The sequence below is a fragment of the Protopterus annectens genome, chromosome 5.part1 (genome assembly GCF_019279795.1).
Source record: "Protopterus annectens isolate FY-2018-M chromosome 5.part1, PAN1.0, whole genome shotgun sequence".
NCBI classification, from domain to species: domain Eukaryota; kingdom Metazoa; phylum Chordata; order Ceratodontiformes; family Protopteridae; genus Protopterus; species Protopterus annectens.
The window spans coordinates 775489932-775502089 of record NC_056736.1 but is presented as its reverse complement, the minus strand read 5'-3'; positions in this window follow the sequence as shown (position 1 = coordinate 775502089).

Sequence of the window (12158 nt, the reverse complement as noted above, 5' to 3'; positions counted from 1 at the left end):
TGTGATGTATCATATGAGACCTCAGAAATTAGGTCATAACATTGCCATCATTTCATATGACATATAACCTGTGCAATCCAACTGAAGAACATACACATCAGTTACAGGTAACATATGGTAAATGAAATAGGCTGGTTGCATGAGTGTGTACACCCTTAAAGTAGTACTCTATTAAAGCACCTTTTGATATAATCACAGCATACAGTCCTCTTGGGAAGGTGTCTATCAGCATGGCAAATCTTGACTTGCCAATGTTTGCTCACTCTCCCTTGCAAAACACCTCCAACTATGTCAGATTAAAAGAGCATCCCCTGTTCAGTGCCCTCTTCAGGTCACCCTGCATATATCCTATTGAATGCAGGTGTGGGCTCTGACTCGGCCAGTGCAGAATGTTGCATGTGTTCTGGTGAAGCCATCCTTTTGTTGATTTGGATGTATGATTTGGGTCATTGTTGTGTGGAAAGGTGAAATTCCTCACCATCCACAGCTATGTGGCAGACCCAAGAAGGATTGCAGTGACAAGGGGCTGGTGTTTGGAACTGTTCATAATCCCCTCTAACTTGGTTATAGCCCCAGTTCCAGCTTGTGAACATCAACCCCAAAGCAGGACACTGCCATCACCATGCTTCACCGTGGGGGTGATGTTGTGGTGATGTGCAGTGGTGTTATTGCACCAAACACACCTGTCAGAATTGTGGCCAAAGAGTTCAACCCTGGGCCTATATTACCATAACACATTTTCCCAATTACTTTTTGGAGACCTGATATATTGTTATCAGACTTTCACCAGGCCTGGATATTGTTTGGTGTGAGGAAATTCTGCCATCGTCCAACACTACCCTATAGGCAGGACATATGGAGACCATGGAAGATTGTTGTGACATATAGTACACACCCAGTACTTGCTGGAGATTCCTGCTAGTCCTTCACTGTAACTGTAGGGCTCCTGGCAGCCTCCCTGGCCAGTTTTGGTCTTATATTCTCATAGACGTTGGTGGGATGTCCATTCCTTCACAATGTCACTGTAGCCCCATATTTACACCACCTTTTGATGACTGTCTGCACTGTGTTCTATGGTATGTGCAATGCTGTGGAAATGTTTTGGTACCCTTCTCCAGGCTGATACAGCTCAAACATGTGGTCCATTAGCAGCTTCGTCAGCTCTATGTGAACCATGGCTGCTGCTGTAGCAGGCAACTGGGTATATGTTAGGATAATCCTGGTAGGACAGCTGACCATTTTTTGCTGTTAATCAAAGAGTCTCTGTAATTGACGGCAGGTGTGTACCCAATAAGATGGACTGCTGTAGTTATATAGAAAGTTGCCTCAACACAGTAGTAGCCTCAGCCTGTGCACACATATGCATCTATGTTGTTGTATTATTGTTATGTGTCATTAGTGATTCCTAACAGATTTGTTTGCTTTACAATTGAATTGTACAGGTTATAGGTCACATGAAAGGTTGGCAATATTTTGAACTTGTCTTTTGTGCTCTCATTTTATATATCAAAAATACCTGGCATTCTAACAGGTATCTACGCCGATTATATGCATTGTATACCACTCATTTATACAGTATAGAAGCCAAAAAGTTAGCAGGTAATCCAAAAAAAGCCAAGGATATCCCGGAATAAATAGTGTCCTGAACGTAGGTTTATTTTTTAGAAAAAGCATACGTTTTCGCTACTGTGAAACAGTAGCTTCATCAGAGAAACTGACAAACAGTAAGCGCCAAATGTTTAAATCTCCCATGGCTTAAGTACGTACCCACTGCATCACATGGATTCACAAACGAACCCCCCATACAGTGACGTGTGGCATATACAAAAAGAATAAAATTCATACAAAAGTAAACCCTCATTAATTATAATGTACAACATTTAAATGTTGTACATTATAATTAATGAGGGTTTACTTTTGTATGAATTTTATTCTTTTTGTATATGCCACACATCACTGTATGGGGGGTTCGTTTGTGAATCCATGTGACGCAGTGGGTACGTACTTATGCCATGGAAGATTTAAACATTTGGCGCTTACTGTTTGTCAGTTTCTCTGATGAAGCTACTGTTTCACAGTAGCGAAAACGTATGCTTTTTCTAAAAAATAAACCTACGTTCAGGACACTATTTATTCCGGGATATCCTTGGCTTATTTTTTTGGATTACCTGCTAATTTTTTGGCTTCTTTTGGGTTTTTTATATTTTTTTATATTTTACTGGTTTGTCATTTATACAGTATGACCATAGTTTTGGGAGTTTGTACCCCCATTTTGTCAGTCTTTGTCCAGATGTCCTGCAATGACAGGTTGTGAGGTATGCTACAGATATGTGACATCTCCTGCAAATAAGCCACTGTGATGACCACCGTGATGCAATGCAGTAAACACCACCACAAGCGAACATGCAGATTTTGCCAAATGACTGAGTGTAACAGTTGTGTGCATGGTCACTTGCATTAACTTTAGCCCCTGTGATGACCACCGTGATGCAATGCAGTAAACACCACCACGAGTGAACATGCAGATATTGCCAAATGGCTGAGTGTTACAGTTGTGTGCATGGTCATATGCATTAACTTTAGCATGCCTGAGGTACTGGTGAGCCACAACAGGAAAATCCCATACTTACTGACTTCAGGCTGCTGTCCTATGTGCAGACCAGAGGGACCTATGTAGTTGTGAGGGAGAGGTATTGTCAGAAGATTCACATTAAGCATTGGTTCTCGATGAATGCTACATTTCTGCACAGGTACAGTACACACTATAATATTATTCAATTTGCTGTCCTTCACCATAGATGTGCACTTGTATGCATTACTACACCACACCCACTAATCCATTTTGCACTGACATATGCAAATAGAGACTCTATAGAAGACAGTTTAAATGCTACCTCATTACATTGATGTGCACTTTGGCCTTACCTGGATGCTCCTCGTTTGTTGCCTGGGTGCCACCCACCTCCATGACTGCTGTTTCCCATGTTTGAGTTTGCCTGGGGCTACCCCAAGGTTGGCAAGGAGCTCCTCTGTCACTGTAAGTGGGATCTGTGTGGCTGCCCCCCTACCTGTAGCATTATGGTCCCAAACTACAGCAGCAGCCCTTTGCCGGGCATGACATATCAGGTCAGTCGCTCTATTCCTGACCTAATCCTATGTGCATCCATGGTGCATCCATGGTGACCCAAGACATTCACTCTGTGGATGATCTCATCCCACAGGGCAGTCCACTCCCTCAGATTTTGCCAGCTATGGCCAGAAAGGATGGCATAGTTTAAGATTACAGCTTCTGTGATGACTGCTGTCTCTTCACTGGTGTAAGGTGGTTGCTGCTGCATGGCATCTGGAAGACATAAACAGGGAAACACATCACAAGACCTCAGACAATGCCCAGAGTTCTTTACAGAACCAGCACATGAATATGGACTATCATTAGCCACCACTTACAAACACATCATACCCCTGTACCTGACAGCACTGTATGAACATGCATTGTACTCCTGATCCTGATGTGTCATGTTCCCCCCATGAGGGCCAGTACATTGCATAAACCACCATTCATCATTCACATTTGTGTAGTAGGCTGACAGTGGTCATGTTTCTTGCAGATGGGATGTCAGTGGTGCTCGGGCTTTGCTTGCATACAGTGTATACTGGAGCTGGAAGCATATGGTTGGGTTTATGTAGGATGCAGACAGGAATGTTATCAGGCCCCAAGGGGACTTGCTTTTGTTAACTTTGATTAGGCAGTTTGCACCTGATTCATGATGATGAGGGGAGGGGTGCATGTGTTATGCTATATTGATGGTGAGCCTGGGGGTGATGTTTGACCTAAATCTGTCTGCAGCAGGTTGGCTGGTTTGTGTGTATGTGTTGTGATTGACCACCATTACAGGGTGGGTTGGGTTGTTGCCACTGAGACTGCAGAAATATGTGAAGATGGCCTTGTGATTATCCTTAGTGGATGTGTCTAATTTGAGCTCATAGTTAGCCTTAAAGTAATCCACCTGTGACCTAATATGCTCATTGAGACAAAGGTTGACATGCTGTCCAGTTGGTACCTGCTCCTACTTTGCCCTGAACAGCCAATATAGCATCATATTCTAAAGACATGCTTCTGGAGCATTTTTCCCCAGGCCACCACTGAAAGCAGGATCTGTGGAACCTAGTCGGACTTTCCCGGTCAAAAAATGTTAAATAAATAAATAAATACATAAATAAATATTATGTGTTTTGTGCATTGCTACTGTCCAGCAAAGAGGTTTTCTCTACTTTGGTGGAGACAGGTTTTACAAGTAAGGTATTGCTGAGGCCATACAGCTATGTGGGTGGTCATACATCTGTTTGTAGTAGGCATGGACACAGGGTCAGAACACAGTTGGCCACCTCTACAATTTCAATGTGATACTCATGCTTATTATACTACCCATGTCTGTGTGCTCATGCCTATTACCCTACCCATGTCTGTGTACTCATGCTTATTACACTACCCATGTCTGTGTACTCATGCTTATTATACTACCCATGTCGGTGTACTCATGCTTATACACTACCCATGTCTGTGTATTCATGCTTATTATACTACCCGTGTCTGTGTACTCATGCTTATTATACTAACCGTGTCTGTGTACTCATGCTTATTATACTACCCGTGTCTGTGTACTCATGCTTATTATACTACCCGTGTCTGTGTACTCATGCTTATTATACTACCCATGTCTGTGTATTCATGCTTATTGTACTACCCGTGTCTGTGTACTCATGCTTATTATACTACCCGTGTCTGTGTACTCATGCTTATTACTACCCATGTCTGTGTACTCATGCTTATTATACTACCTATGTGTGTGTACTCATGCATATTATACTACCCATGTCTGTGTACTCATGCTTATTATACTACCATTGTCTGTGTACTCATGCTTATTATACTACCTATGTCTGTGTACTCATGCTTATTATACTACCCATGTCTGTGTACTCATGCTTATTATACTACCTGTGTATGTGTACTCATGCTTATTACACTACCCGTGTCTGTGTACTCATGCTTGTTATGCTACCCATGTCTGTGTTCTCTTGCTTATTATACTACCCATGTCTGTGTACTCATGCTTATTGTACTACCCACGTCTGTGTACTCATGCTTATTATACTACCCGTGTCTGTGTACTCATGCTTATTACACTACCCATGTCTGTGTACTCATGCTTATTATACTACCCATGTCTGTGTACTCATGCTTATTACTGCCCGTGTCTGTGTACTCATGCTTATTAAACTACCCGTGTCTGTGTACTCATGCTTATTATACTACCCGTGTCTGTGTACTCATGCTTATTATACTACCTGTATCTGTGTACTCATGCTTATTACACTACCCATGTCTGTGTACTCATGCTTATTATACTACCCATGTCTGTGGACTCATGCTTATTATACTACCCATGTCTGTGCACTCATGCTTATTACTACCCGTGTCTGTGTACTCATGTTTATTATACTACCCATGTCTGTGTACTCATGCTTATTATACTAACCATGTCTGTGTACTCATGCTTATTATACTACCATTGTCTGTGTACTCATGCTTATTATACTACCCACATCTGTGTTCTCTTGCTTATTATACTACCCATGTCTGTGTACTCATGCTTATTATGCTACCCATGTCTGTGTACTCATGCTTATTATACTGCCCATGTCTGTGTCATTGCAAAGCCACAACTAGTAGCTGTAGAAGTGTAACTCTGTTGGATGCACAGAAACTAATGTTACACATGTGTACAACATGAACAACTTGTTTACCTGATATTTTGCATTCCATGTCAGTTGTTATGAGGCAGCCAGGGACACCTACCCATACATACATACATATGCACAGGTAATACCTGCTATACATTTCTGTTCTATGTCATTATGGCACACTATAATTACAGTCTTGCTGCTCAGTCAGTCATGTCACCCTGTTAGGGCAGGTCATCTGAAGGACACCACACATACCTGGTGGGCTATGGGCCACAATTAATGACACTTTCTTTGTATTGCTGTAACACACATATGTCATTTGATAGTGCAGTAGGCTTTGCATTCACAGACATACCCTGGAGGATGTCTGATGCTCATATGGCAGGCAGAGAGTAGAAAGGCTAGGGGTGTGGTAGTGAGGGTAGGAACTGTTAATGTTGTGAGTATGACTGGTCTGGGGACAGATCTAGCTGATATGCTGGACAGAGGAAAGGTGGATATATTGCATTTGCTAGAGACCAGATGGAAGGGGTGTACAGCTGTGTGTATCAGAGTTGGATACAAATAGTTCTATCATGGTGTGTATGGGAGGGGAACTGGTGTAGGGGTTAACCTGAAGGAACATTTTGCCAAGAGTGTTTGTGGAGGTGATAAGAGTGTTGGGTAGATTGATGTTTAGAAGGCTGGGAATTGATGGGTATTGATGACAGTTGTTAGTGCATATGTTCCACTAATTGCATGTGTGATGGATGAAACAGACGTACTTTGGTGTGGTTGGATGAAGTGGTGATGAGCGTACCCAAGGATGAGAGAGTGGTGATTGGAGCAGATTTCAATAGGCATGTTGGTGAAGGGGACAGAGAGGATGCAGAAGTGATGGGTAGGTGTGGTGTTAAGCAAATGAATGCAGAAGGTGAGATGATGGTGGAGTTTGCAACAGAGGTTGGAAATGGCTGTGGTGAATACATAGTTTTACAAGACCGAGGGGCATATGGTGGAGGAAGATGCACACAGGTGGATTATCTCCTATGCAGGTGGGCCTGTTTGAAGGGGATTGGTAACTGTAAAGTGGTGACAGGGGAAAGTGTAGTTAGGCAGCATGGAATGTTTGTCTGTGGGATGACATTGCTGATCAAAAAGAGGGGGAGGAGTGTGAGGGCAGCACCATGGATCAAATGGTGGATACTGAGAAAGGGTGATTGTGAGGTTGAGGTCAGTAAAAAGTTAAGACTGGCAGTGAAGACTTAGCAAATATGTGGGTATCTACATCTGAGCTAGTAAGGGAGATGAGTAGAATGGGGCTTGGTGTGACATCTGCACAGAGTAAGGAGGACAAGGAGACCTGGTGGTGGCACAAGGAAGTGCAGGGAAGTATACAGAGAAAGAGGTTGGTCAAGTAGAAGTGGGATTGTCAGACAGATGTTGAAAGTAGACAGGTGTATAGGGAGATGGGGTGCATGGCAAAGAGAGGGGTGGTAAAGGCTGAGGTTGGGGTATCTGAAGGGTTGTATGTAAAGTTGGACACCGAGGATGGAGAACAGGACCTGTACCAACTGGCTAGACAGAGGCATGTAGCTAGGAAGGATGTGCAAATAAGGCTGATAAAGGATAATGGTGGAAATGTACTCACAAGTGAGGAGAGTGTGTAGAGCAGGTGGAAACAGGACTTTGATGGGCTGTTGAATGAAGAGAATGAGAGAGAGAAGGTTGGATGATGTGGGTATGGTGAATCAGGACGTGAAACAGATTATCAAGGGGGAAGTAAGGATAGCTATGAAGAGGTTTAAGAATGGAAAGGCTATTGATCCAGATGACATACCTGTGGAAGCATGGATGTGTTTAGGACAAATGGCAGTGGTCTTTTTAACCTGATTGTTTACTGTAATCTTGGAAAGTGAGAGGGTGCGTGAGGAGTGGTTAAAATGTGTTTGGGTGCTGATTATGAGAATAAGGGTGGTGTGCAGAGCTGTAGTAACTACAGAGGGATAACACTGATCAGTCACAGCATGAGGTAATGGTAAAGGGTGGTGTGCAGAGCTGTAGTAACTACAGAGGGATAACACTGATCAGTCACAGCATGAGGTCATGGTAAAGGGTGGTGTGCAGAGCTGTAGTAACTACAGAGGGATAACACTGATCAGTCACAGCATGAGGTAATGGTAAAGGGTGGTGTGCAGAGCTGTAGTAACTACAGAGGATAACACTGATCAGTCACAGCATGAGGTAATGGTAAAGGGTGGTGTGCAGAGCTGTAGTAACTACAGAGGGATAACACTGATCAGTCACAGCATGAGGTAATGGTAAAGGGTGGTGTGCAGAGCTGTAGTAACTACAGAGGGATAACACTGATCAGTCACAGCATGAGGTAATGGTAAAGGGTGGTGTGCAGAGCTGTAGTAACTACAGAGGGATAACACTGATCAGTCACAGCATGAGGTAATGGTAAAGGGTGGTGTGCAGAGCTGTAGTAACTACAGAGGGATAACACTGATCAGTCACAGCATGAGGTAATGGTAAAGGGTGGTGTGCAGAGCTGTAGTAACTACAGAGGGATAACACTGATCAGTCACAGCATGAGGTAATGGTAAAGGGTGGTGTGCAGAGCTGTAGTAACTACAGAGGGATAACACTGATCAGTCACAGCATGAGGTCATGGTAAAGGGTGGTGTGCAGAGCTGTAGTAACTACAGAGGGATAACACTGATCAGTCACAGCATGAGGTCATGGTAAAGGGTGGTGTGCAGAGCTGTAGTAACTACAGAGGGATAACACTGATCAGTCACAGCATGAGGTAATGGTAAAGGGTGGTGTGCAGAGCTGTAGTAACTACAGAGGGATAACACTGATCAGTCACAGCATGAGGTCATGGTAAAGGGTGGTGTGCAGAGCTGTAGTAACTACAGAGGGATAACACTGATCAGTCACAGCATGAGGTAATGGTAAAGGGTGGTGTGCAGAGCTGTAGTAACTACAGAGGGATAACACTGATCAGTCACAGCATGAGGTAATGGTAAAGGGTGGTGTGCAGAGCTGTAGTAACTACAGAGGGATAACACTGATCAGTCACAGCATGAGGTAATGGTAAAGGGTGGTGTGCAGAGCTGTAGTAACTACAGAGGGATAACACTGATCAGTCACAGCATGAGGTAATGGTAAAGGGTGGTGTGCAGAGCTGTAGTAACTACAGAGGGATAACACTGATCAGTCACAGCATGAGGTAATGGTAAAGGGTGGTGTGCAGAGCTGTAGTAACTACAGAGGGATAACACTGATCAGTCACAGCATGAGGTAATGGTAAAGGGTGGTGTGCAGAGCTGTAGTAACTACAGAGGGATAACACTGATCAGTCACAGCATGAGGTAATGGTAAAGGGTGGTGTGCAGAGCTGTAGTAACTACAGAGGGATAACACTGATCAGTCACAGCATGAGGTAATGGTAAAGGGTGGTGTGCAGAGCTGTAGTAACTACAGAGGGATAACACTGATCAGTCACAGCATGAGGTCATGGTAAAGGGTGGTGTGCAGAGCTGTAGTAACTACAGAGGGATAACACTGATCAGTCACAGCATGAGGTAATGGTAAAGGGTGGTGTGCAGAGCTGTAGTAACTACAGAGGGATAACACTGATCAGTCACAGCATGAGGTCATGGTAAAGGGTGGTGTGCAGAGCTGTAGTAACTACAGAGGGATAACACTGATCAGTCACAGCATGAGGTAATGGTAAAGGGTGGTGTGCAGAGCTGTAGTAACTACAGAGGGATAACACTGATCAGTCACAGCATGAGGTAATGGTAAAGGGTGGTGTGCAGAGCTGTAGTAACTACAGAGGGATAACACTGATCAGTCACAGCATGAGGTAATGGTAAAGGGTGGTGTGCAGAGCTGTAGTAACTACAGAGGGATAACACTGATCAGTCACAGCATGAGGTAATGGTAAAGGGTGGTGTGCAGAGCTGTAGTAACTACAGAGGGATAACACTGATCAGTCACAGCATGAGGTAATGGTAAAGGGTGGTGTGCAGAGCTGTAGTAACTACAGAGGGATAACACTGATCAGTCACAGCATGAGGTAATGGTAAAGGGTGGTGTGCAGAGCTGTAGTAACTACAGAGGGATAACACTGATCAGTCACAGCATGAGGTAATGGTAAAGGGTGGTGTGCAGAGCTGTAGTAACTACAGAGGGATAACACTGATCAGTCACAGCATGAGGTAATGGTAAAGGGTGGTGTGCAGAGCTGTAGTAACTACAGAGGGATAACACTGATCAGTCACAGCATGAGGTAATGGTAAAGGGTGGTGTGCAGAGCTGTAGTAACTACAGAGGGATAACACTGATCAGTCACAGCATGAGGTAATGGTAAAGGGTGGTGTGCAGAGCTGTAGTAACTACAGAGGGATAACACTGATCAGTCACAGCATGAGGTAATGGTAAAGGGTGGTGTGCAGAGCTGTAGTAACTACAGAGGGATAACACTGATCAGTCACAGCATGAGGTAATGGTAAAGGGTGGTGTGCAGAGCTGTAGTAACTACAGAGGGATAACACTGATCAGTCACAGCATGAGGTAATGGTAAAGGGTGGTGTGCAGAGCTGTAGTAACTACAGAGGGATAACACTGATCAGTCACAGCATGAGGTAATGGTAAAGGGTGGTGTGCAGAGCTGTAGTAACTACAGAGGGATAACACTGATCAGTCACAGCATGAGGTAATGGTAAAGGGTGGTGTGCAGAGCTGTAGTAACTACAGAGGGATAACACTGATCAGTCACAGCATGAGGTAATGGTAAAGGGTGGTGTGCAGAGCTGTAGTAACTACAGAGGGATAACACTGATCAGTCACAGCATGAGGTAATGGTAAAGGGTGGTGTGCAGAGCTGTAGTAACTACAGAGGGATAACACTGATCAGTCACAGCATGAGGTAATGGTAAAGGGTGGTGTGCAGAGCTGTAGTAACTACAGAGGGATAACACTGATCAGTCACAGCATGAGGTAATGGTAAAGGGTGGTGTGCAGAGCTGTAGTAACTACAGAGGGATAACACTGATCAGTCACAGCATGAGTTAATGGTAAAGGGTGGTGTGCAGAGCTGTAGTAACTACAGAGGGATAACACTGATCAGTCACAGCATGAGGTCATGGTAAAGGGTGGTGTGCAGAGCTGTAGTAACTACAGAGGGATAACACTGATCAGTCACAGCATGAGGTAATGGTAAAGGGTGGTGTGCAGAGCTGTAGTAACTACAGAGGGATAACACTGATCAGTCACAGCATGAGGTAATGGTAAAGGGTGGTGTGCAGAGCTGTAGTAACTACAGAGGGATAACACTGATCAGTCACAGCATGAGGTAATGGTAAAGGGTGGTGTGCAGAGCTGTAGTAACTACAGAGGGATAACACTGATCAGTCACAGCATGAGGTAATGGTAAAGGGTGGTGTGCAGAGCTGTAGTAACTACAGAGGGATAACACTGATCAGTCACAGCATGAGGTAATGGTAAAGGGTGGTGTGCAGAGCTGTAGTAACTACAGAGGGATAACACTGATCAGTCACAGCATGAGGTCATGGTAAAGGGTGGTGTGCAGAGCTGTAGTAACTACAGAGGGATAACACTGATCAGTCACAGCATGAGGTCATGGTAAAGGGTGGTGTGCAGAGCTGTAGTAACTACAGAGGGATAACACTGATCAGTCACAGCATGAGGTAATGGTAAAGGGTGGTGTGCAGAGCTGTAGTAACTACAGAGGGATAACACTGATCAGTCACAGCATGAGGTCATGGTAAAGGGTGGTGTGCAGAGCTGTAGTAACTACAGAGGGATAACACTGATCAGTCACAGCATGAGGTAATGGTAAAGGGTGGTGTGCAGAGCTGTAGTAACTACAGAGGGATAACACTGATCAGTCACAGCATGAGGTCATGGTAAAGGGTGGTGTGCAGAGCTGTAGTAACTACAGAGGGATAACACTGATCAGTCACAGCATGAGGTAATGGTAAAGGGTGGTGTGCAGAGCTGTAGTAACTACAGAGGGATAACACTGATCAGTCACAGCATGAGGTAATGGTAAAGGGTGGTGTGCAGAGCTGTAGTAACTACAGAGGGATAACACTGATCAGTCACAGCATGAGGTCATGGTAAAGGGTGGTGTGCAGAGCTGTAGTAACTACAGAGGGATAACACTGATCAGTCACAGCATGAGGTCATGGTAAAGGGTGGTGTGCAGAGCTGTAGTAACTACAGAGGGATAACACTGATCAGTCACAGCATGAGGTAATGGTAAAGGGTGGTGTGCAGAGCTGTAGTAACTACAGAGGGATAACACTGATCAGTCACAGCATGAGGTAATGGTAAAGGGTGGTGTGCAGAGCTGTAGTAACTACAGAGGGATAACACTGATCAGTCACAGCATG